At 43.4% G+C, this 25,362-nt stretch overlaps 1 protein-coding gene across 3 annotated transcripts in view; it reads left to right on the forward strand.

Annotated features, from left to right (window-relative positions):
- The first annotated feature begins 8,445 nt into the window (after positions 1-8,445).
- Positions 8,446-25,362, forward strand: part of FHL1 (four and a half LIM domains 1) — a 63,864-nt gene continuing 46,947 nt past the window's right edge. The window contains exon 1 of one of the 3 annotated variants that reach the window (XM_032757707.2): positions 8,446-8,596. The gene's annotated coding sequence lies outside the window, so the exon portion shown is untranslated. Of the gene's footprint in view, positions 8,597-8,702; positions 8,845-25,362 lie in introns of those variants that run through there. The other 2 variants (XM_032757710.2, XM_032757708.2) reach the window with 2 other exon arrangements.

Below are 25,362 nucleotides of genomic sequence, written 5' to 3' on the forward strand. Positions count from 1 at the left end.
TGAGGTCAGGAGTTCGTGACCAGCCTGGCCAACATGGTGAAACGCTGTCTCTACTAAAAATATAAAAATTAGCCGAGCGTGGTGTCAGGCACCTATAATCCCACCTACTCGGGAGGCTGAGGCAGGAGAATCACTTGAACCCGGGAGGCGGAGGTTGCAGTGACCCGAGATCATGCCACTGCACTCTAGCCTGGGCAACAGAGCGAGATTTCATTAAAAAAAGAAAAAATGTCTGAAAGCCTAAAAAATATGTGTGCTGATCAGATTTACAGCCCACATTTATTAATTTCATATGTAATCTTGGCCTAATCATATAACCTTTTTTTTCTTTTTTTAAAGACTATAAAAAAGCTAAAGATAGGCCGGACGTGGTGGCTCACGCCTGTAATCCCAGCACTGTGGGAGGCCAAGGAAGGTGGATCACAAGGTCAGGAGATTGAGACTATCCTGCCTAACATGGTGAAACCCTGTCTACTAAAAGTACAAAAAATTAGCTGAGCGTGGTGGCAGGCTCCTGTAGTACCAGCTACTCGGGAGGCTGAGACAGGAGAATGGCGTGAACCCAAGAGGTGGAGCTTGCAGTGAGCCGAGATCGCGCCACCGCACTCCAGCCTAGGCGACAGAGAGCGAGACTCCGTCTAAAAAAAAAAAAAAAAAAAAAGCTAAAGATAGTCCATTGTACTTGTGTAAAAATGGGAATGTCAAGATGGAAAGGTGGAGAAAGAATCTAACATTTCCTGAACACCTACTACCTGTCTGATGTTGTGCTAGTTTCATTACATGTGGTATGTAATTTAATTTCATTCTCACAATAATCCTGTGACTTAGATAATGCTAGACCTGAACTGCGATGTAGAAACTGAGATGAGGTAAATTAGTCATACTGGGGTACACATAACACTGGGGATACATGAAGAATTTCCAGGAGTCCGTGGGCACAGTCAGTTGTGAAGAAATCATTCTAGACCCTTAACTTTTAAAAAATGATCTGCCTGAGAAAGCTGTGTCTGAGGCAGGTGGATTCTCCTTTTCCTCCTCCTTTTTCTCAACAGCACTTCTCCCATTTTACAAAAGAAAGACAACCCCTTTCTCCATCACTAATCTGACTTTGATGTATTGCCCCAGGGGATATAAACTTCCCCGTGCCAAACAAAGGGAGAAGCCAAAATAAGGGTGTTGTTGTGGAAAAATGAGTGACCCTGAACGCTGCATAACAAGACCTTTTGCAACACAGGTAGTTTCCAATTCTTTGTCTTCAAAAAAATTTCTGAAGGATCTAATGGAATTGTCAACCAATAAAATCATTAAAATTAATTTTTGACAATAGATTCATGATGGGATGGGATTTCGGTTATATAACTCAGAAGAAATACAAAGGTTTATATGGTAACACTGTGAGAAATGTCGTTCTACTTATTTATGTAAACAAAGCTTCTTAGCCTTAATATTTTTAAAACATGTAAAAAGTCGAAATAAATTTGATACAGAGCCCTGTCTCATTCTAACCATAAGCAACATTTATCCACAAATGGCATGAACTAATTGAAAGACTTCATCCATGTCTAAGAACTACATTTCCAAAAAAGTTTACATTGTGCATTTAAATTATTTTTCAAATCTTGTTAAATATTTAAGTTATTTTGATTAATTGTGTACTAAAGATAACTCTATCCAGAAAACTTTTTTATATTCCACCCCCAGACAACTTTTTTTTTTTTTTTGAGACGGAGTTTCACTCTTGTTGCCCAGGCTGGAGTGCAATGGCACGATCTTGGCTCACCGCAACCTCCGCCTCCCAGGTTCAAGCGATTCTCCTGCCTCAGCCTCGCTAGTAGCTGGGATTATAGGCATGTGCCACCACGCCCGGCTAATTTTGTATTTTTAGTAGAGACGGTGTTTCTCCATGTTGGTCAGGCTGGTCTCGAACTCCCGACCTCAGGTGATCCGCCAGCCTCGGCCTCCCAAAGTGCTGGGATTACAGGCGTGAGCCACCGCGCCCAGCCTAGAAAACTTTTAACATGTAGAACTTTATGGTAAAAGAATTTTAAAAATGTAATTTATGTACATATTTGCATTGCAGAGATGTATGTAGAGTGATGAAAAACAGACTTACACGTGTAAAATATATTACATTAGTACAAAATTCTGTGAAAGTGAAGGAGATATGACTTAAAGAAGAAAAAAGGAACAATGCAAAATTTCCAACTGTTAATTAAGTTAATCATGTATAATATTTAAATGGCTAGTGGTGGGTATGAAACAACTACTCTATTTAAATTTAATTGAATAGAATAAAAAAGTGATGTAATCATTTTAGAATGTCAGTATATACTATATGCCCCAAATAACTTCGTTTTGTAACTATTTAAACATGGGATGAAAAAGTTTAGATACCAGCTTATAACGTGAATGGTAAGGTAAGTAAAATGTCTCACTCGCTATTGTGTACCTAGTGCACCAAGCACAGGGCCTTTCTTATATTAGACAACCACATAAATTCTTTCTAAACTGAATGGTGTGGGGGCACACAGGTTTTCAAAATTATTTTAGGAAGCACGTGAGCAAAAATGAGCTAGATGGGAGGAATAAGTTCTGGTGTTGTATGGCACTGTAGGGTGACTATCGTTAATAATTATTGTATATTTTCAAAAAGCTAGAAGAGCCAAATTGAATGTTCCCAACACAAAGAAATGATCAGGCCGGGCACAGTAGCTCACGCCTGTAATCCCGGCACTTTGGGAGGCCAAGGCGGGCAGATCACCTGAGGTCAGGAGTTCGAGATCAACCTGGCCAATATGGAGAAACCCCAAGTCTACTGAAAATACAAAATAATTAGCCAGGCATGGTGGTGTGTGCCTGTAATCCCAGTTACTCGGCAGGCTGAGGCAAGAGAATTGATTGAACCCAAGAGGCAGAGGTTGCAGTGAGCTGAGATTGCGCCACTGCACTCCAGCCTGGGCACTCCGTCTCAAAAAAAAAAAAAAAAAAAAAAAAAAGATCAGCATTTGAAGTGATGGGTATGCTAATTATCCTGATTTGATCATTACACATTGTATACATGTATTGAAATATCACACTGTACCCCATAAAGATGCACAATGATTATGTGTCAATTAAAAATAATAGTAAAAAAAAGATTATTTCTTGACATGGAAAAAGATGCTTATCATTAAACAGATTACCAGGTCACCAAAATAGAAATTGTTTATATCAGGGGTCAACAAACTTTTTCTGTGAAGAACCAGTAAATATTTTCAGCTTCGTGGGCCATATGATCTCTGTCACAACTACTCTGTTCTACTGTTGTACTGAGGAAGTAACCACAGATAATATGTAAACAAATGAATGTACTTGTGTTCCAATAACACTTTATTTCTCGACACTGAAATGTGAATTTCATACGAATTTCACATGTCACAAAAAATATCCTGCTTGAAATAAATGAACTGTAAAAACAACATTTGAGACACATCTGGAGAATTCAGAAGCCTGACTGGGTATTTTTTGGTGTTAAGAAATTTTTGCTAACTGTTCCTAGGTGTGATGATGATATTGTTCTTATGTTATAAAAAGGAGAAAAGCATCTTTATCTTTTGGCCATGTACACTGAAGTATTTCTGGATGGAATGATATGATATTTTGCATTTGATTTAAAATAGTCCGGTGTATGTGTGTTGGAGGGAATTGGTAGGAGAACCACAATTAAAACAAAATAGATCATGTGTTGATAATTTCTGAAGTTGGGTGTTGGGTGCGTGGAAGTTCATTACATTATTTTCTCTATTATGTATATGTTTATATTTCACCATAATGAGTTTTCAACATGGCGAAACCCCATCCCTACTAAAAATACAAAAAATTAGCCAGGCGTGGTGGTGGGCTCCTGTAATCCCAGCTACTCAGAAGGCTGAGGCAGGAGAATCGCTTAAACCCGGTGGGCGGAGCTTGCAGTGAGCAGAGATCACGCCACTTCACTCCAGCCTGGGCAAAAGAGTGAAACTCCATAACAACAACAACAACAACAACAACAAAACAACACTATTATAATTTAATGCTTACCATGTTTCAAGAAACTGAACGTATAAACAAGGAAAATACATTGCTTGCCCTCAAGGAGCTTATGATCTGCTGCGGAAAATAGACACATGAAATGACCAGGTATGTCACGATTACCTGTTGTGCTATTCGCATGAACCAAATGCCACGGGAGAACTGGATTCTGCCTGAGTTGGTCAGGAACGGCTTGAAAGAGACGGCAAGGTTTCACTATTTCAGAAGTAGAATTTCTAGGACTTGATGACCTATAGGATGTGAAAAAGATGGAGTCAAAAGTAATAGCTTTTACTTTGGCCACCTGGGTGGGTGGTGTGCCATTAATGGAGACAGGAAATCGGTGGGGAAGAAATAGATCAGGGTGAGGGCAGGCAGGGGAGAGTTCAGCCTTGGACCTGCAGGAAGTTGTTGAAACTGTTGTAGGCATAAGGTTACTTAGTTACCACAGTAACTACAGTTTCAAGAGGGGAATGCACAGGATGTTTTTGGAGATCCTTCTAGATCCCGGACTAACAGGCTACAGGCTGGGGAGAGGCAGGAGGTAAGCCTGGCTGGAGAAGTAGATGTGTTCTCTGAGAGCTGTTTTGGGCTCCACCATTGACAGGACACGTGATGATCATGAAATGGAGCCACTGCTTCCCTGTGGATTCCATTGACAAAGTCAGATGAAGGTCTTAGCACCACTTTGGGGGAAAAATCACTAACCTGAAAGAAGCAGCCAGTTTGGATGACTGCAGTAAAAGTGATGAACAGTGTTCTTTCATTGTTTTGGAAGTAGAGTATACAGGTTTGCATTGTGGGCTCTGGAACTATGCTGCTTGGTTTTAAATCCTGGTTCCAAAGTTGCTTAAGCCTCAGTTTCCTCATCTGTAAAGTATCTCATATAAGAGTAAATAAAATGATGTATGCAAACTGTCCATTACATAATACATTTTCAATAACTTAGAATTATTAGTTCTAATGGTACTTTTTGAAGAGAATGTAAAGGACTCGATTACTTTGTGTGCTGATAAATGCTCCATATTTCCTTCCGAGGGTGCTTTAAATTCTATTGAAATTGAAGGCCGTTTTCCTCGTGCCCTGTTCCTTACTCAAACAGAAATCCAAAAGATCACATCTGAGATCACACTACCTGATTTTAGTCTATTTAATTTCTTTTTACTTCTTAACGCTGAAAACATTACCAAAATGTAGCACACAAGTTCACAATTTGGGCAACCCCTTTCCTTTTATTCGTTTTGCTTGTTCTGCAACACACACTACAATCCCTCACATGCTTTCATTGGAACAATGTGTTTCCATGACCCACAGAATTTGAGTCTGTCTCAAGGAGATGAAGTGTTAAGGGGCAGACTGGGCTGGCCTTGGGCGCAGACTAAGCTGGGGCAATGTGGGAGGCAGGACAGCATGCCTTGTACCTAGTAAGAGCATCACCAATGTCTGAACAAGGGCGGAAGGGAGGAAAGAACTGGAGGAGGCTGGAAGGAAGCAAGAAGGTAGGAATGGAACAGAGATGGGGGGGGCGACAAGGGGGAAAGGCAAGAAGGAAGAATGAATAAACGAAGAGGGAGAAAGGAAGGAGTCTTGAGAAGAATGAATCACAACTAACACTGATTGAATGCCAAAGAATAGCCAGAAGTTTCCCTGAAAGAGGGTCCTCTGTCCAGAGCCTTCCACCATGGGTGCCTCTTGGCTGTTTCTTTTGGGCTGGGCTGTTTCTTTGGGCTGGTATGGGGTGGGGAGTTGTCTGTGGCCAAGCTAATTGTTCAATGCCTTTCCATGATGGAGTCGGGGCAGATTGGCTTCCTCTTCTCCTAGGCAGTGTGGCGGGACTTCTCTTGCCATCTAGAAGGACCAAACTTCAGTGCTTCTGAGGGCTTAGAAGGGGAAAAGAGAAAGCCCAGGCCCCTGGTGCCAGGGGCAGAGAAGGGCACTTTGTAAGGGCTTATGCTGCTGGCTCTCTGGTAAGGGAGACCACTAGCCAGTTTGTGCGACATGGGGTAAATAGAAATCATGAGGATCTATTTGCTGGATCTGTGTATACCACACCACCCCTACACCCACCCCTGTCGTCATCATCATCTACCTCCATGGTCTTCTGTACAGTGAAGAATGACTTTCGGCAGATTGAGGGCCAATTCTCCCCATGAATCCAGCCCTTATTCCATCACACCTAGGCAGGGGACTTGACTCCTTTACTAAACTCTCCTGTCATGCCTCACCAACCCCTCTCTACTGATTATCCCTAAACTGTTGACCAACAGGCTCTCATCTCTCAAATCATAAAGAGAGAAGAGAATCTTTTCTTGTCCCTACTCGCTCCTCCAGTTCTGCTCCATTTTTCTTCCCCTTTACACTGGAAAGTCTCAAAACAGTTGTCTACCCTATGCTGTCTCTACTTCAACTCCAACTCCCTCTGCAACCCTGTTCCATCAAATCCTTCCACTTCCCTTCACTAGCACCACTCTAATCTAAACCACCATCAGCTTTGATAGGAACTAGTGAGAAAGCCTCCTAACTAATCTCCCTATTTCAATTTTTAATCTCTTCTGAACCATTCTCCATATAGTAGTCAAGGTGGTCTTTTAAAAATGTAAACCAGATCTGGAATACTACTCAGCAATAAAAAAGAGCAAGCTATGGAAACACCCAACAACTTGGATGAATCTCAAGGGACTCAAAACCCAGTGAGAAAAGCCAATCTCAAAATGAATATTGTATGATTCATTTACAAAACATTCTCAAAATATCAAACTTACAGAAATGGAGGACGGATCAGTGGTTGCCAATGGTGAAAGACTTGGGGAACTGAGGAGATGGTTATTGCTATTTTATAATTATAATACAACAGGTAAGATCCTTGCAATGATGAAACTGTTTTATACATTGACCATGGTAGTGGAAAGAGGCCACACGTGATAAAATTGTATAGAACTAAACACACATACCAGACGTGCACGCACACACACACACACACACACACACACACACACACGGTAGAAGTAAAGCTGGAGAAATCAAAATAAGATTGGTAGATTGTATTAATGTCAATATTCTAGTTATAGTGTAGTTTTGCATTGGGGGAAATTGGGCAAGGGGGACCCCAGATCTCTCTGTATTATTTCTTACAGATGCATGTGAATCTACAATCATCCCAAAAGACAAAAGTTCAGTTAAAAGAAATATAAGTCAGACCATGTCACGCCTTCGGGTTAAGCCACTCATTCAATGCCCTCCCATTGATTTTGGAATAAAGTGGCCTGCCCATGGACTAGCATACAATCCACGATCTGGTCCCTGCCAACCTGTCCAGCCTTACGTTCTGGTACTCTCCCCAGCTTTCCTGGCGCCAATCATGATCACCACCTTTTAGTTCCAAGGCATCAAGATTTGGTCCCTCCTTCTGGCTTGCTTTCTGGAAAGCTTTTTCCTGGCTCTTTCATATCTTTCACGGTTCAGCTTAAATGTCACCTCCTGCTTTCCTAATCACACGATTTGCACTTTTCCTGCACAGGCTTTATCCAAATTTGATTTTTTCACTTCTTTATTGTCTGTCTCCCCCACTAGATTACAAGCTCCCAGGGCAGGGTGGGTACTGTCTGCAGACAACGCTGTTATCACCAGAGCCCGACGCTGAGCTTGGCACATGGCGAGGGCTCAGTAAACTGCTGAATGAGACGCCACGCGCCGCTTTACCATCGGTGCTTTCTGAGTGACGTTAAAACGGTCTGGATGGTGGCACTGGGCTTATGGATGGGGCTTATTTAGCTCCCTCCGGCTTACTACTAAGGGGAGGGGTCGTCGGTGGGCGTCGGTGGGCCTTTCGGCGCCGCTCCGAGCCACCGGGTTCCGAAGTCAGAGGCCGAAACGGCGTGCGCCCCGAACCGCGGCCGCTTTTCAGGGAGTGCGCAGGTTAGCGAGGCCCCCGGTGACGCGAGACGCCACCCTCACTTGGCTGTCTTTGTTGCTCCCACCTCCCCAGCCCTGGCCGCCTGCAGTGATTCGTGACTCCCGCAGGCCTCTAAGGCCCGCTGCACGAGGGAGGGGGCCCGAGGCGCCCCCGGCCGGCCCTCCTCTCGGTCTTCGGATCCGAGCCGGTCATCGGGAAAGAGCCTGCCATCGCGTCCCCACAGCCACCCTCTCCGCGCGCCCGGGCCTCTCTAGTGGCGGGGGCACGTGGGCGCGCGGGGTGCGTGGCAAGCCGCCCCCCTCCCCGCGCCCGTCCGGCCGCTTCCCGCGCGCACGCGCGCGCGCGCGTCCCTCACACAGCCTCCGTGCAGTGGGCAGAGCCCGGCCCCGCGCGCGCCCCGCCCCGCCCCGGGCAAGCCGCGCCCGCCCCCGCGCTCCTGCTCCCTCCCCTCTTTCCCTCCCCGCCTCCCCGGCGCGCACCCCTCCCCTCGCGCCCCTCCCGCGCCCTACATCCACCGCCCGGCGGAGGGGGCTCAGTCCGCAGCCGCCGCCGCCGCCACCGCCGCGCCTCGGCCTCGGTGCAGGCAGCGGCCGCCGCCGCCGAGACAGCTGCGCGGGCGAGCATCCCCACGCAGTAAGCCCGCTTTTTTTCCGCTTGTGCGCGCGTGTGTGCCTCCCGCCCGCCCGCGTCCTGGGTCCCGGGGGAGCGGCTGCACTCCTGCCCCGCCGCCGCCGCCGCCCCTCGGGGCTGGTCCCTGCGGTCCCAGCTGCCTCGCCTTCCACGGCTGGGTACCTGCGGCTTCGGCGGCCTCGCTGAGGACGGGGGCCGGGGGGCGTCCCGGGCTGCAGGGTGTGGGACGAGGGACTGCGAGGTCCCCCCTGGTGCGTGCCTCGGCCTTCCCTGGGTTTTTGGCTCGATGGGGACTAGGAGGCAGTGGGGTGGAGGCGGGGGGTATCGGGAGTGAAATGGGGGCTCTCTATGTTTTCCTGTGTGGGGGATGGTGGGGAGTGAAGGGGGGGCCCTGGTTTTGTCACCAAGGATGGCGGGCAGTGGGGGGTGGGGCGAGGTGGGGACACCTCTTGGTTCCTTCAGCCAAGATAGCTAGCAGGGGCTGTGGGGAGCGGGTAAGGATGAAGCGGTGGGTCGACTCCCTTGGTTTTCCCATCAAGGATGGCGGGGATCGTGAAGGGGGGAGGTGGGAGACCTGCCTTGCTTCGCTCAACGAGGATGGCGGGGGTGGCGACGAGGAGTAGAGGTGAGGGGGCCCGCCTCGGTTTTCTTGACGGGGATGCTTGTGGGGTGGTTGGAGGATGGGGGTGGGGTGCAGAATAAGGAGGGAGGTGGAGGGCCCGCTGTGGTTCTTCTGTCCTAGGGGGATGGCGCGGGTTTGGCGAGTGAGGGTGGGGAGGGGGTGTTTCAGCTCCAGCGTGGAATCTAGAGAAGCACGAGGAAGGTTCTATCACGGGGGTTGAGCTTTAGAAGGTGGGTTTTCAAAACTGCAGGGCGTGACCTTTCCCGTCTCAAAAAGCGTGAAATCCTTACAAGGTGCCGTCTGTTCTAGGCTCTGGGAGAGAGGTTTCTGCTTTCGAAGTTTCTCTTCCTTTCCTCTCTGCTCTTAGTCGTCCAGGACTAGGTAAAGATTAAAAAAATCATCAAGGCTAAGCGACTGTTGTGTTGTTCGTGTTGAGCGCTGTATTATTTTCTGCATTTGGGAATGTGCGAGTTTCTCAGGTTTGTTTTGATTGCCCTTTACAATAAAAACCCCATACTAGGGAGATCCCTTAGGAAAAGAAAAGGACAAGGCTTATTAATGGGATGCCAGGTTTGGATTTTGAATTTCCCGAAGGGGAGGAGATACATCCTTGTAGCATTTCGCTTGGTTTTCAGAAGAGTAGAAGTAGTAGAATAAGCGTATGTTTTTGCTGGAAGTCCCCTTGTATTCATTTAAATTATCCTTTCGGGATTATCCGAGCCCCCTTTGATTTGGATTTGGAATAGATCCAGTTTTCCTAATTGGAGCCATCATCTTGTAATTGCTTGTAATTCTTCTCTGGGTTATCAAATCTATGGCAAGCTTATAGAACAGCAGGAATAATTTTTCCGTCATCTTGATTAAGACAGTTTTAATGTAAATGTTATGGTGTTCCTTGGAAATGTGAACATTTGCAGAATAGCACAAGTTTAAATTATGGGCCCCCCTGGAATTTTGTAAAGCCTTTCCTGCCCCAGCTCATCTCCAAGAACCGGGCCCTCCCGATCCTTACACTGAAGAAGCAAGGGCTTCTGGGATGGTAGCTTTGCCTTTACAAACTCATGTTCATATTTGCTTAAGAAGAATACGTATTAAGCAGGCATTTGCCTTTTATGTGGTGAGACTATAGTGTTTTCCCATTTTTGGTTACATAAGGTTCCAATCAAGTCTTTACCTTCAGTCTTTAAAAATGCTTATTTAACATTTTTAAGGGCAAATACAATCTTTATGCAACAGGAAATTGGTCAGATAGGCCATGATTTGTGCAAACCACCTCACAATAAGTACATAGTTTAAGACTATCATATAGATTCTGTAACCATATATGGTTTTTGAAATTCTAGGCTACCATTCCCATATTTAATTTTCAGAAAAGGAAAATTTTTTTTCAGCCAAGTCTAGATTTTTGAGTGAAACTAAGAAAAATTGTGTAAGATTTAAATTGATAAAATTCCTCCTGTATAATACCAGTGCATTGGAGGTAATTTAATATATATTAAATGAATGGACCGCTGAAACAAAATAATTACTTTTTTTCCTGGAAGTGTTAAACTGGAAATGTTTAAGGGGAAATAGATTTTTAGTCACAAAGACCGACAAAAATGCATTTATTTACACTATTGTATTATAATGTTAATATGGTATTCATTTTGTGCCCAAATAACAATTGAAAAAATAGCATATTTATATAATAAAATTTAAGCCTAATGTTTTTTTCTCTGAGAAGTAGAATGCAGAAAGTGGTAAAAATCTTTTACAGAGAGAAGCATGTTGATAGGAAGTGGGCTTTTAAGTTTCTCTCTGGACAAAAGGTGTAAATGGCATGTCTTTTACCTGGCTTTTTAAGAATCTGTTGCCCTCTAGGACATGAAAGACATTTCAGGAATTAACAGAAGTCGGATCAAATTCTCTTGCTAGATGTTGTTAAAGATTTTGCTGATATCCATTTGAAAATTTGTAAATCTTAAGTTTTCATGTAAGAAATTAACCCTCACCTGTAAAGTTTGAGCATTAAAAAAGTTTGTTGAAGGCATGGAAGGTAATTTCCTGTGACTGAACCCTGTTTTCCCACTCTCCACCTCCTAGTTCCCTTCTTCCCCATGCCTCTCCCTTTTCCCCCCTCTGGTGCCAGCAACATTGGCTTTTATAACCGTATGGGAGTTGAACCGAATGTTCCTGCTTGCTCGAACTTGAGGCCTTATCTATTTGGCTGCTTTCCCCAGCTTTTGCCTACTGAACTTTTTTTTTGTTAATTGAACTATCTAGTTGTTCGGATTTGGGGTAAAAGGGAGTAGACTAATTATTTTCTCTTAGAAGATCTTTTCTTTTAGCTCCTGTGGGACAAGAGAAGAGAAAGGTTCTTTTTTGGTCAGTGGTGTACTTAATTAAGCAGAATATATGACTGTTCGTTTATTCAACAAACATTTGCCAAGTTACCTCCTTTGTTGGAGGCTCCATGCTAGGTGTGGAGATATTTGGTTGATAAGAAATGGCTTCCACCCTTCTGGTGCAGTTATGAAAATGAAAAATAGACAGTGAATCTGTTGTGAATAATCAAGAATTGTCTGGAGTTTTTTGGACAGACAAAAAAGATTTCTTGATGTTTACATTCAGCTTTGTATTACTGTACAGAGTAGGGAGAAGTGGATGGCCAGCATCCCTTCCTGTGACTTAATGCATCTCTGATGGCCAATTGGGCCTCCCCAAAATATTTTTCTGCGGTCAACTTTGAATTATGGATAGTAATGGATGATGGAGCCCAGAAGAGTGGATAGTCCTAAATAATAGCTCGAATAAACCTTTGACCTTCCACGGGGCTACTTCCTGAGTGCCTGGAGAAATCTCCTCTTCTTTGTGGATAGTGCCACACTGGTGGTTTTCAGCCAGGGTGCTTTTGCCCCCCGGGGTCACTCAACAATTTTTGCCAGATGCACTCTACTGGCATCCAGTTGGTAGAGGCAGGGATGCTGCTTAAATATCCAACAGCGCATAGGGCAGTGCCCGGCGGCAAATAAAGTTATCCAGCCTGAAATGTTGATAATGCTGAGGTTGACGTAATTTCCTCTACAAAATGTAGCAGAACATAATTCCAGGAGAGTAGAGAACAATAACAGCATCTTGAGGTGACTGAGTAGTTGGCAGAGCTCACTTTATTAGTCTCAAAAATGACTAGCTCCAGCCAGGTGCTGTGGTTCACGCCTGTGATCCCAGTACTTCGGGAGGCTGAGGCAGGGGGATCACTTGAGCCCATGAGTTCAAGACCAGTCTGGCCAACATGGCAAAATTTTGTCTCTACTAAAAATACAAAAAATTAGCCGGGTGTGGTGGTGTGCGCCTGTAGTCCCAGCTACTTGGGAGGCTGAGGCACGAGAATCGCTTGAACCCAGGAGGCAGAGGTTGCTGTGAGCTGAGATTGCACCACTGCATTCTAGCCTGGGCGACAGAGTGAGACCCTGTCTCAAAAAAATAAAATAAATAAAAGTGACTAGTTCCTGCATACCAACCTGAAGAATTAAAAGAAAATAACAGCTACCACTTATGGCACTTACTCTGTGCCAGAGGACTTGTATACATTATATATTCTCTTCATTTTGTAAATGAGGAACCACGGAGAGGTAAAAGATCTTGCCTGGGGCCTCACAGTTGGTCAAGGTTAGAAATAGAAATCAAGATTAAGATTATTACTCCTTTGAAGTTCATGGTTTTAAGCACAACTATGCATTATCTCCCTTGCGGCATGCATCATTCAAAAATCTTACTTAACAAAATGAAAATTACTATATGTCCTATATACTATTGGGCTTGCCTGAGAGTAATTAAAACCATGAATGTGAAATGTGATCATACTTGGAGTAAGTGACAAGGAGTAGGGAAAAAGGGAACCAACATTAATTGAACACCTACTAAAATTTCAGAAAGCACACAAATTAAATACACACCCATTGTCTAATTTGATCCTCACAGCAACTCTGCAGTTATGATGCACATTTTACAGATGAGAGTGGGAGATATTTCTTTGTTTTTTTTTTTTTTGAGACGGAGTCTCGCTCTGTCGCCCAGGCTGGAGTGCAGTGGCGCAATCTCGGCTCACTGCAAGCTCCGCCTCCCGGGTTCACGCCATTCTCCTGCCTCAGTCTCTCCGAGTAGCTGGGACTACAGGCGCCCGCCACCACGCCCGGCTAATTTTTTTTTGTATTTTTAGTAGAGACGGGGTTTCACGGTGGTCTCGGTCTCCTGACCTCGTGATCCGCCCTCCTCGGCCTCCCAAAGTGCTGGGATTACCAGCATGAGCCACCGCGCCTGGCCGAGAGTGGGAGATATTTCTTAAGTAACTTGTCTAAGATTGCACAACTAATAAGCAGCAGGATTGGGATTTGAAATGATGTCCCACAACCAAGCCACTCTTTGCTGCTTACTCTAAAGGTTGGGAGTAAGTTGAACCTCTTGGAGAAAGGAAGGTAACTGGCCCTGGGTAAAAAGTAACTTCAGGCAGAGCGCGGTGGCTCACGCTTGTAATCCCAGCACTTTGGGAGGCCGAGCTGGGCAGATCACCTGAGATCAGGAGTTCAAGACCAGCCTGGCCAACATGGTGAAACCCCGTCACGGTTAAAACACAAAAATTAGCCAGGCGTGGTAGTGGGTGCCTGTAATCCCAGCTACTCAGGAGGCTGAAGCAGGAAGAATTGCTTGAATCTAGGAGTCGGAGGTTGCAGTGAGCCGAGATAGCGCCACTGCCCTCCAGCCTGGGCGACAGAGCTAGACTCCATCTCAAAAAAAAAAAAATAATTTGAGAGGTAACGTGTAGTAGACATTGGATTATATTCAGGTAGAGAATGGAGAGGTGAATTGCTGTACCTTCCTCAGCTGATGAGAATCGAATTCTACCTGGAATTTGTTCTAGAGATCTACTCAAATTGAAACAGTGATTGTCATTTTGTCAAACTTCATTTTCTATCTCACCTGAATTTTCCAAGCTGTGTTTTGATAACCATGAACCTGGAAGTTATGGAAGTCTGTGCTTAACCTTTCGGTAGCTCACCTTCCACCTTTCTTAGGGCTGTCCTGTAGAACTTAGGAGTGACAACATTTGGTTTTTGTCTTCTTTTTACACAATTTAAACATTTGTGCTTGCTATGGAAATTTTTATAATATGCGGCATCGAATTCATTCTTGTTTTTCATATGGGGTTGTTTTGTTTTGACAACTAAATATTTATTTTAAGTTTTAATGTGTTTTGTTTCAGAGCACAAAAAGAGGAAACATTTAAAAAACAGCCCAATCACAATCATTTTGTCTGAAAAGCATTTTTTTGGGGGGGGGGGCAGGAAAAGGACCGCATGTTTCATTTCATTTACTTCAATTGGAATGGAATTTTAACCACAATTCTCAAGGCAGGATGCTGGAAAAAAATGTTATTTAGATAAAATGCATGTTTTGATATCCACATAGAACTGTGAGCCATAGGTTCTGATTATAATAATAATGTCCTGATTCTACTACAGCAATCAGCCACTTGGGTAATCAACCACCGTGTATAGACATGCATGGTGATACCATCTGATTTGTCCCATCACCCGTTGATTCATTCTAGAGTAGACTTGAGAGATCTGATAGAAAGTGCAAGAATGAATGATCCTTTTGAAAATCAAATTTTTCAATAAGAATGGTACATTTTATCATAGGAAAATGCAGAAAATATAGAAAAGCTTCAAGAAGAAAACCAAAATCAGTCATAATCTACCATCCAAAAATTAATGACAATATTTTGTATGTCCTTTAAAAATGCAGTACTTTCTAAAAATGGTGGATTCAAGCCCATTGCAAAACCTCCAACTTATATAATGTGTTTTTTTTTTTAAAATGACTAGATTTTCTGAACGACTGCTACATCTCTAGATAGAAGTCATGGTCATAACCCATGAAAAGGGAAAGCTGATGGTAGTTGGAGAGCTATGCTATAGTCTCTTCCTGGCAGCTATCTAAAGAAGCTTAAGGATAGCTCCTTCAAATTTCTCCTCTTCCAACTTGAATGATCAAGTTTCAATGCTAAAAGAGGCTGTCAGTACCCACCCCCCATTATTTTACAGATGAGGAAACTGAGGCTCAAAGGGGTCAAGCACCTAATGTGCTAACATCAGAGCTCCAGCTTGAATTTTTAGATTGTCTTCATAGGTAGGTAAATTATTTATTTCCTAAAGATTCTTCACAGTCAAGAACTTTTTCATGGCCTGACCCTCAAAAGAACGAGCTCTTCTGGTGGGAGTATACTATAAAGGATACTAAAAGGCCAAGTATAATACTTGCCAATTTCAGAATATGTTCCGAACAGTTGTGGGCAGTACAGGAATTTTTCGTGTTATTTGCTTTATTGTAATTGAACATTTAGTGATGGGGAAGCTCTTGGATGGGTCTAGCTCTCAGTTTAATTTCCCCTAGCCTATGAGGCAAGTGCCAAGGCATATGAAATATGCCTATAGGTACAAAAATGAAAGATGACATTAAAAGAGTCTTTAGACATGGTAGCCTGGAAGATCACAATTACGGCTTTTGCTCCATGAAAGTATTTTTTTCCTTTATAAAGGGAGATATCTGTTGAAATTGTGAGATAGAGATTTTAAAGATTGCATCTGCTTCCAAACCAAGGTCGAAAGTTAAATTGTAGTAAATGTGTGCAGTGCGGTGTCATTAAACTGTGCACACATACATGAAATTGTTGTTTTAATCTGGCATCTTTTTTTTTTTTTTTTTTGAGATAGAGTCTCCCTGTGTCATCGCTTCTCGGCCTTTTGGCTAAGATCAAGTGAGTCTCCCTGTGTCGCCCAGGCTGGAGTGCAGTGGCGCTCTCTCAGCTCACTGCAACCTCCGCCTCCCGGGTTCAAGCGATTCTCTTGCCTCAGCCTCCCTACTAGCTGGGATTACAGGCACATGACACCACACCTGGCTAATGTTTGTATTTTTAGTAGAGATGGGGTTTCACCATGTTGGCCAGGCTGGTCTCAAACTCCTGACCTCAGGTGATCCACCCACCTCGGCCTCCCAAAGTGCTGGGATTACAGGCATGAGCCACCACGCCCGGCCTTAATCTGGCATTCTTAAAAAAATCAGTTATTTAGCTTTCTTCCCCCTTTTCTCCTGCCCCATTTCATTTCTTTCTGTAGCTGTGAGGGTCACTCTGTCTTTGTGTCTGTTTCACTCTCAGGGTGACTCTTTTTTCAGTCCACCTGACTGCACCCACTTTCCTTTTTCCAGGCTCTCCATGGATCCATATCTTTCTATCACATTCGTCTGCCACTGCATTTTGCCCTTGTCCCCGTTTGCCAGTGTTAACAATTACCCCACCCTGGGCTGGGCCAGGGCTGTTTTTCAGCTTAGGCCGGGCAGGGAAGCCGATCTCCAGGGAAGATGTGGAGTGAGAAGAGTTGTTGTCACTCTATACAGAAATGTCATTGACGGAATAGGATTAAACAAAATATGTACAGAGATTACATAGGCTATGTATACATGTAAACTTGTGAACACAAAATCATTCCTTCTTTACAGCCAGGGTCCCAGCAAATGCTAAAGCTACATGAAATAATGAGTATGGATACTTATTGCCGAGGGCTTACTATTTGAACAAGTGAGAGAATTGTACTCTTGCCTAGGGGTGTATTTTTAAGTAGTTTTTGCTCCTGTTCCTTACTATTGCCTGCTAATGGATATGTATATTGTCAGTAAGTGACCAACTCTCCCTAGCTTCCTGTAGTACACTGTATTTCTCTTCTGAAAATGGATTTTCCTCTGTATTTAAACCACTGAGATTTACTTGTGCCTCATTTTTGAACTACTATAGATAAAAAACGCACCGATAGGAAATACCTGTGGACTGTTTTTCAAATGCAGTGAAACCTAGAAAAAAAATAACAGTCAAAACAATAAGTATCTCCTGTCAGCATTTTACTGCTTGTAGAATTGATATTCTATTTGCCCACATAAAATCTCTCTGGGTGTTATTCCTGTTGCAAGGCATAGTAGCTTTTCCTCCTGTTCCTTATTATTGCCTGCTAATGGATATGTACATTGTCAGTATGTGACCGGCTCTCCACAGCTTCCTGTAGTACACTATTTCTCTTCTAAAAATGGATTCCTCTGTATTTAAACCACTGAGATTTATTTGTGCCTCATTTTTGAACTACTATAGATAAAAAAGGCACAGATAGGAAATACCTGTGGACTGTTTTCGAAATGCATTGAAACCTAGAAAAAGAAAATAATCAAAATAATAAATATCTCTTGTAAGCATTTTACTGTTTCTTTTTACCCACATAAAACTCTCTGGATGTTATTCCTGTTGCAAGACGTTAAATGTTCCATAGACTTTTTTTTTTTTTTTTTCTTGAGACGGAGTTTCGCTCTTGTTGCCCAGGCTGGAGTGCAGTGGTGCAGTCATGGCTCACTACAGCCTCCGCCTCCTGGTTCGAGTGATTCTCCTGCCTCAGCCTCCCGAGTAGCTGGGACTACAGGCACCCACCACCATGCCTAGCTAATTTTTGTATTTTTGGTAGTGACGGGGTTTCACCATGTTGGCCAGGCTGATCTCGAACTCCCGGCATCAGGCGATCCGCCCTCCTTGGCCTCCCAAAGTGCTGGGATTACAGGCGTGAGCTGTTCTGTAGACTTTCTAATAACAAGAATTTGTAATATTCACAAGGTTTTAAATTTCCTTTTCAGTACTAAGGAAATGATAGCTGGGAATGCAAAGGCTTTATTGGCGAGGTTGTTTTGACAAGGATGGCACAAAACTAAATTTCTATACCTGATTAATTTATAAGTCTTGTCACTCACTTTTAGTTTTAGAGTGTGGATAAAGCTGTTTGATTCTTGTCAGATTTGAAATGTATGATTTATGAGACATTAAGGATTGGTTTTTCAGTGCACTCTGCCAGGTCTAGTTTTATGCATCATTCTTGTTTGGGAAGCTGATTGCAAGTCTGCCTACAGACATGATCAATCACCTGCACTTTCAGGTGGCCAGGTGGACTGAAGTAACAGGTTTCCCCCCAGGTTTCTCAGAGACTAAAGAATACACACACACACACACACACACACACACACACACACGTTTCTCAGAGACTAAGGAATACACACACACACACACGCAGACATGCAAATTATCGGTCCAAAAATATTTTTATCACTAAGCCAGAGCAGTGGATTTAGACATTTGACTTAACAAAATTTGTTTTTCAACACATTCTAGCAACTACCCTGTAAATGATCGTCATTTCACCTACAACAATGAAAAGATAAAGTCCTCAGCCACATAGCTTCTAGAGGCTAAGGAGGCACATTAAGTTGCTTGTCGAAGACTCTACACCTTCAGATGCCAGGGTCAACACAAGTTTTCAAACCCTAGACCCAGTCCCTTCTAGGCCACAGAAGGTCTGCCTCTTTTAAGGAAGGAATTTTCCAATGCACTAAGCACAGCTAATCACACTAAGGAAAGAAACCAAGCAGCCAAACTAATACGAGGAAGTGAAAGTTTATACTTGCATCTTATAGCAGATGGCCTTTGTTAGAGCCACTTTTAAAATACCAGCTTCACCGAGCATGATTTAGGTACAAAAACCGGCATCCAATTAAAGCCTTCAATTTGATGAGTTTAGACAGATGTATATACCCGTGAAACCACTGCCCCAATCAGGATGTGGAATGTTTTTATCACCTCCACAAGTTTATCCTTGCCCCTTTTCCAGTAACATTCTTCCCCCAGCCCCTTTCCCCAGACATCCCCTGTTATGCTTCTGTGTGAGAGCCACTCTCAAAACTCAGATTTGAAAGTTTGTGGATCTTCCTCTATAAAAAGACTATATTTACGTCCAAAATGCAATTGTCTTCTCTATGTTTAAAGTAATATTACAGAGAAATTCTAGGTATGGATTTCCTAGAATCTTTTCCTGATCCTGTGCAAGTAAGCTACTTAGTAAATAGTATCATTATGTACTTGAAGAGAAATTACAGCCAAGAGAAAAACAATTCTGATAGACAGAAAAGCAGTGTATGTTCTTCTCAAGTAGTTATAGCGAGATGTCAAATCCCTCAAGAACCGGAAAGGTAAAATTTGAATTTTGCTTCGTACTTATTTGTAAAGTAAAAATGAAGACTGAGAATAAAGGTTTTATATGTATCCGTCTATCTATCTGTCTATCTAATCCCTCATCCATCCATCCATCCCTCCAGCTAGTGTGCGTATATATGTTTCTGTATAAAATTGCTATGTATTAATAACCCTATCCCTTGAGGATTACAAAAGATTTGAAGGCTTCAGAGGGAATTTTCTGTGCATGAAAGGTGTACTATCTTTACATACTTAGGTGCAAAGCAAGCTTTTCATATGCTGTTAGTACTCTCATTGATATATTTAATTGAACTAATAATTACTGGGCAATTTAAAGGCTGCTGCAATGAGCTGCAGTTTGTCCCTTCGTTTGTCACCTTCTAGAAAAATCCAAGTGTCAAAAAATATCTCTCTGGCTCTCTGTTTTGTTGCTATTACTTCAGCATGCGTCTAGTCTCTTCTTGCCACTCTCGATTTCTACTGTTTCTGCCCTATCTTCCTTCCCTGATTTTCCTCCTCCATGTCTTTCCCATATCCTGATGCCACTTCTTTGTACTGCTCTGCTTTCTCAAGAGAAAGCCATTTTTATAAACATCTCCAGACTGAGAGGGCAGCAGACTAATTCCAACGTGTCAGATAGCATCTTGGAGGCTGTTTCTCCTGTGATCCAACACTTTTTTCACACTCCTTTCCAGTTTCGAGCTGTATTGGAAATTGGAGAGTTGTGAAAGGATGGTTTTTGGATAATCAAAGTTGAATATACTTGCTGGGCTGTGTTATGACCATCTTTGAAACCACGAATCATTAAAAATAAGTGAATAGTTTCCATTATAACATTCCTAGGAAATTTCCTTTGATAACTGTAAAGCAATTAAAATTGTCCTGAGATAAGGTGATTTATTGTTTTTCAGAATGGGCCATAAAGATATTAAAAGAACCCCTTCAACATTTGTCAAAACCCATAAAATGCACAACGCAATGAATGAACCCTAATGTAAACCCTAGACTTTAGTTCATTATAATGTATTAATGTTGGCCCATCAATTGGGACAAATGTACCACATCAATACAAGATGTTAATAATAGGGGAAACTGGGAGATGGATGCTAAGGAGGTGTACAGAAACTCAGTACTTCCTGCTTAGTTTTTCTGTAAACCTAAAACTGCTAAAAAAAATAGTCTACTAATTAAAAAAAAAAAACTCTTCAAATATATGGGTTTCAGAAATACAAAGACTAGATCAGGAACTTTTTATTATTACCGTGTGGATTAAAGTCCATTGTTTGTGGCCAGGTGCAGTGGCTCATGCCTGTAATCCCAGCAATCTGGGAGGCCAAGGTGGGTGGATCACTTAGGGCCAGGAGTTTGAGACCAGCCTGGCCAACATGATGAAACCCCGTCTCTGCTGAAAATACAAAAATTAGCTGAGTGTGGTGGCATGTGCCTGTATTCCCAGCTATTCGGGTGGTTGAGGTGGGAGAATCGCTTAAACCCGGGAGGCAGAGGTTGCGGTGAACCAAGATCACGCCACTGCACTCCAACCTGGGAGACAGAGTGAGACCCTGTCTTAAATAAATAAATAAATAAATAAATAAATAAATAAATAAATTCCAGTGTTTGTTTTTCAGAATGAGTGAAATAAGATATGTGTTTCTCCTTGAGTGATGTAACTTGTGGCACGAGCCCCTGAAAAGGGGAAGTATGAGGTTCCAGGAGAGCTGCCCAGTACCTCCAATGCCATGTCTAGTTGCACAGTAGTCAGTAGATAGGAGGTCAGTGGGAGCACTGGGTTGGGACTTGGCATGCCACCCTTGAAACATCATGCCATCTTTGCAGTGGAGTCCCAGATTTGGCAAATTCCCTGCCCTACAACCCAGTGGGCCCTCTTTTGACCCTTGCATTTGTGGTATCATTAGCAACAGTGACAGTTGGTGAGCTTATGTCAACTCCGAGCCAATATCCAGGTCAGAGTTCGATTGCTTTGGGCCAAAGGCTATTATTGCATGGCTTGTAGAAGCATACACCCAATGCCAGAACTTCATGCACTTACTCAGTATGGCCAGCTCTACAGTAAACGTGTGTGAAAAGATTCGGTTTTTATAGGCATTAATGTAAATAGTTTCTTTATATTGGACCTGGGTAACTATGATGGGCAATTACAAGTAGCCATTGCTTTCCTGAGTTGGCTATGAGAACAGAGCATTCTGTGGTACGTGGTAGTGGGGGTGAGGGGAGGATCAGGTCTAAGAGGGACATTGCAACTGCAAAGGGAAAGAAAAAAACTGAGAAGCCATCAAGGATTAGAAGGCAAATGGGAGCCATCACTCAAGCACTGTATATCTTGAAGTGGTTGTCTGTCAGGTCTGTGATAAGACCTGGGGTGAAAAACCTCATAGTTCGTGTGATTATCTGAAAAACACCAATAAAGGGAAGAATTGATTATAGAGTTCGCCTGTTTAGTTTTTTTTTTTTTTTTTGAAACTGTGTCTTGCTCTGTCACTCAGGCTGGAAAACCATGACGATCGTGGCTCACTGCAGCAGCCTTGACCTCCTGGGCGCAAACAATCCCTCTGCCTCAGCCTCCTGAGTAGCTGGGACTGCAGGTGTGCATCACCACACCCATCTAATGTTTTAGTTTTGTAGAGGCAGGGTCTTGCTATATTGTCCAGGCTGGTCTCAAACTCCTGGCTTGTTTAGCTTATTAAACTTTATTTTGTATATTGGAAATAATTCTTTGTGTACAGATCTGTTAGGTATATTCATTGTTACATCTATTGTTAGACAAAATTTTATTTTTCTTAATTTCATTGGTTGCCTGAATTGACAATATATGTGGTACCACCTGTTAAAAGCAGATTTTGATGAGGAAGGGGAGAAAGAGGATAAAAATAACCTCTCCCCCAAGTCCCATTTCATGATGGAAGCTAGGATTCCAGTTCAGTGGCCAGGCTAACTGGTCACTTGATGCCAGTAGTGCGCCAAATGGTGGCACTGCCACTGGATTTCTTTCAGTCAGCTTCACAATCGATACCAAATCCTGCAGCTGACGTGACTTTACTGCGATTCCTGTTGATTGGAAAAATGGCAAAAGTCACCATCTAACCCAATCATGATGTTTGTTTCCCAGGTATAGACAGGCTGGGTTAGTCATTAGGCCTAGTGTAGTCATGCTCCCTAACTACTGTAAGTAGCTGGAAGGACTGGGGAGGTGTAGTGGCAGCAGCTTGTGGGACAGGCATGTGACAGCATCCTTTTGCCCCCTTGCTGCTCACCCACCTGCTTCTTGCCACCTATTGGCTCCTCTTCGTCTTCCCCTCCCTCTGTCTCCTCTTTATCCTTAATCCAGTTACTTTTGAATTTTCTGTTAAGGAACCAGGAGGGCCTCAGCATGAAAATAATTGGCTTAAGTATTCAAAGTACCAGAGCAACATACTTTATAATTCTTGGACTGCCTGATTGTTACTGCTGCAGTGGTTTGTTGGGTATTAAATGAGACTTAGGGTATTTCGTCAACGTTTTCTGAAATACAATTTGAAAGTTGAATTTTGTCACCTTACAAACTATCATTCCTGCAACTTTTAAAACCCCCCTAAATTTTCCTTATGTGTTTATGATTATCCCCATAGCAGATAATGGCCACATGCGTGCTGATATGAAGGATTTGCTCCAGTGCTAATTGATGGGAGCAGAGCTGCCCAGTTGCTAAGTGTAAGGAAACAGTTCATGGAGCGCCAATGCCAGTTTAGGAAAAGTATGGGGCTGAGTACTTAGTAAGATGAAATAAAAAGATATTTATCGAGTGCTTACTCTAAGGAGAAGGCACTTGGCTAGGTTTGCTAGATGCTGTGGGGAGCCTTAAAACAACAGTGATCTCTTCAAGGCTGGGCATGGTGGCTCACGCCTGTAATCCCAGCACTTTGGGAGGCCGAGGTGGGCGGATCACTTGAGGTCAGGAGTTTGAGACCAGCATGGACAATATGGTGAAACCCCATCTCTACTAAAAATGCAAAAATTAGCAGGGTGTGGTGGCGTCTGCCTGTGGTCCCAGCTACTCGAGAGGCTGAGGCAGGAGGATCACTTGAACCTGGGAGATGGAGGTGGCAGTGAGATGAGATTGTGCCACTCCACTCCAGCCTGGGCAACAGAGAGAGACCCTGTCTCAAAAAAAAAAAAAAAGTACTAGCGATCTCTTCAAGCAAAGAACACCCATTCTAATTGGAGAAGCTGTTAAAGACCCATGAAGGATGTGGTGGAAAGAGTATTGAACTACGTAGGGTGTGGGGAGGGAGTCAGGAGTTTTGAATCCTAGCCCAAGTTCTGCCACTAAGCATTGGAAACTCTGGGCAAATCATCTCCCCACTCTGGGTCACAGTTTCTAAAAAGGCAAATGAACAAGATCATCTCTAAGATATTCTGTGGATTGATTCATAAATGTGGAAGAGATTCCGGAAAACGGAAGCTTGAGCCCAGGAGTTCCAGACCAGCCTGGGCAACATGGTGAGACTCTGTCTCTACAAAAAATACAAAAAATTAGCCTGGTGAGGTGATGTGTGTTTGTAGTCCCTGTTACTCAGGAGGCTGTGGTGGGAGGATCACATGAGCCAAGGAGGCTGCAGTGAGCTATCACCTGGGAGCTTGTTAGAAATGCAACTTTCATGGGCCGCACTCCAGACCTAGGGAATCAGAAACGCTGGGGATGGGGCTCAGCCATCTGTGTCCTAACAAGGTCCTCTCTCAGGAGATTTTGAGGCATAATAAAGTCTGACAATTACAGGCTATAGGAATTTGGGGCAGTGGTTCTCAGCCTTTGCCATACAATAGATTCATCTGGGGAACTCTGTTGGGGGTGGGGCGCTGACTTTGTTTATGCTGCTGTAACAGATATTCTGAGACTGGGTACCTTATAAAGAACAGAAATCTGTTTCTCACGGTTCTGGAGACTGGGAAGTCCAAGATTAAGGTGCAAACAGGTTGGATTGGTAAGGGCTGCTCTCTGCTTCCAAGATGACACTTTACTGCTCCAGCCTCTGGAGGGGAGGAACGCCCTGCCCTCATGTGGCAGAAGGCAGAAGGGCAAGAGAGCCAAAGGCTCTCTTGAAGCTTTAATCCCATCCACCAGGGAGGAGCCTTCCCAGTTTAATCACCCCACCTCTTAGAGGCCCCACCTCTCAGTACCATCACATTGGCTATTAAGATTCAACACCTGAATCTTGGACACATAAAAACCGTAGCAGGCACCCGGGCATCACTAGTTGCTTTGGCTCCCCAGGTGCAGCCAATTTTGAGAATCACTGGTTTAGGGGAAAGTGGCATGAGCCAAGACTTCTGTCATTCTCTAGCGGCAATGAACCTCAGATGCAGGGAGTCAGCCAAAGCCAGAGGCTTGAATTTCACTCTAAGAAACTTGGCCTTTACATTACAATGGAGAAAGGTTTTTGGCAATGGGAGTGATACGTTCGAGGTGGAACATTTGAGAGATGATTCTGACGCTAGCTATGTGAAGAAGAGGGCATACCCATAGTTAAGAAATCTGATGAAATAGTCTGGTGTGAAGTGATAATGGGCCCAATTAGGACCTTAGAAATGAAATTATAGGGAAGAAAATGTATGAAAGCTCTTTTGCAGGAAAAATGGGCAGGGTTTGGTGATGGTTGCTGGGGTGACAGCAATGTTAGAATGTCTTTGGTTCAGGAGTTCCTCTCAGACTTCTGGGAGGGCCAGTGCTCTCTAGATGCATCTGGCAAAATTGTCGTGTATGGATCTGTACAATTCTTTGTTTTTTGTTGCTTTGATTTAGGAGTTATAATGTGGAGGTGACCCACAGCGAGTTATAGAAAAATACAGAATTATAGTCACCTCAGAAGCTACTCATGGTCATCATGTCAGAGGGAAAAAATGCTGTTTTTCTTTTAAGGAAAGAATGCTTGGAGTTGTGGGAAAGTTGTGGACTTGGCAGTGAGTAATTCAAGCCTATCAGTCAATTAAGTGAGTTTTTATTTTATCATGTGTTTTATTTGGGAGCTGCTGTAATAGTCATTGAGAGGACATCAG

This window comes from Hylobates moloch, unplaced genomic scaffold (assembly GCF_009828535.3).
Source record: "Hylobates moloch isolate HMO894 unplaced genomic scaffold, HMol_V3 SCAFFOLD_7, whole genome shotgun sequence".
NCBI lineage: Eukaryota > Metazoa > Chordata > Mammalia > Primates > Hylobatidae > Hylobates > Hylobates moloch.